Source organism: Bremia lactucae, linkage group LG13 (genome assembly GCF_004359215.1).
Source record: "Bremia lactucae strain SF5 linkage group LG13, whole genome shotgun sequence".
NCBI classification, from domain to species: domain Eukaryota; phylum Oomycota; class Peronosporomycetes; order Peronosporales; family Peronosporaceae; genus Bremia; species Bremia lactucae.
In genome coordinates, this window is record NC_090622.1 from 129048 (window position 1) to 130714 (window position 1667).

Here is a 1667-nt window from a genome sequence, read left to right on the forward strand (position 1 = left end):
ACAACATTTTTGCGCATAAGTGGTCTCATAGTGACCACTCTATTAATAACAGTCAGATTGATTGTCGTCTAAGGGGGGTGATGTAACGGGGTGTATCGTTACATGAAATTAAAACTTATAAGTTGTTAATTAATATATTATCTGAAAGGTAGATAATATTTCTGGAATTTTACTTTACATAGGAAGATTCGGAAAGCTTATCCATTGGTAGATATATGCCATTATATCTACTTGCTCCGCGGTCCAGTCAGCACTGGACGCGCGCAATGACAGAGACAGATATGACCTTATTACATGTTTTGTATTAGTATATAATAAGTTGGTAGCATGTAGTTAGAAACAGAAGAACTTAATTGGATTATATTTAGCTTTCTTTTAACCCTCTATAAAGCAAATGTTTTGATGAGAGTCTTTCTCTGCACGTACTAGTGTGAGAAGTGATGTGGGGCAACACTTGCACCAAGATAGTGCAAAGTGGACTTGAAGTGATGTGGGGCAACACTTGCACCAAGATAGTGCAAAGTGGACTTGCATTGAAGCAGTACAAGTCGGCAGTGCCCCGTTACACCAACAGTCAACATGTAGCGGAGCTACCTCGCTCCTATAGTCAGAGGAAGAATTTCAGAATCAGAGAGTCACTTAGTTCTATTGAACTAATGGGTTTTTCGACTCAGGGAGTCGTACAAGCTATTCAAGCTTAAGGAATCCTTGTTCAAGGGATTCGGGGGTTCGTAGAACCAATTGGTAACTCGTGCCCAAGAGGATATGCCTTAGAAAGGCTTCTATCTCTTACAGATCAATGCGCAAGCCTTAGGAAGGCACTTAACGCTTTAAGATTAAAAGAGGAACTGAACTTTATATAATTATTTAAATCTGAAAACCTTACCCTAGCTAATTAAAATAGATTGTGGCAGCCAGATTTTAATCTGGCGGCGACCACATTCATTACCCATAATAAATGGGATTTAAGTAACTAACTATTTTAAAATTAGATAAAAGGGTATGTTACCCAAAAAGTAAATGTACCACAACAACGGTTCTCCAACCGATGTGTGCACCATTAATTGCCAAACCCAAATTGGCCTTCAGTGTCGTATGTGACGCATCAGGTTTTACCATTGGCAGTGCTCTGTTACAAACAGATCTTGAGGGGCATGAACGTGTTATTGCGTTCGAGTCTAGAAAGCTTAAAGCTGCGGAAAAGAACTAACCAGTTCATGACAAAGAGTTACTTGCTATGAAGTATACTCTCGTCAAATTCAGAAATCATCTGCTCGGCTCTAAGCCGTTTGTGATTTCTACAGATCACGCGTCATTACACAGTCGCCCATCTCTCATAGAGAATGGCCAGATGGCTATCCTTTTTTTGCGGAATACAACTTTGAGGTGAAATATAAACCCGGCAAGCAAAATGCTTTGGCCGATGCGTTATCACGCAGGCCGGATTATGAGCTTTCTAATTTAACGACTATCTCGTCACCTATTTTTGAATTAATCTGTTCGGCTTACGCCAAGGATGAACAGTGTGTAGCTCTGCTACGAGCCTCAAATAATTCGGATTCGGGTATTAAATTACCGGCATGTTTGCGTGCAAGGTTACATCGATTTTCTATCGATAACGACCTGTAGCTTTATTGCACAGACATCGCGGTCCCTCCGTGATGAGG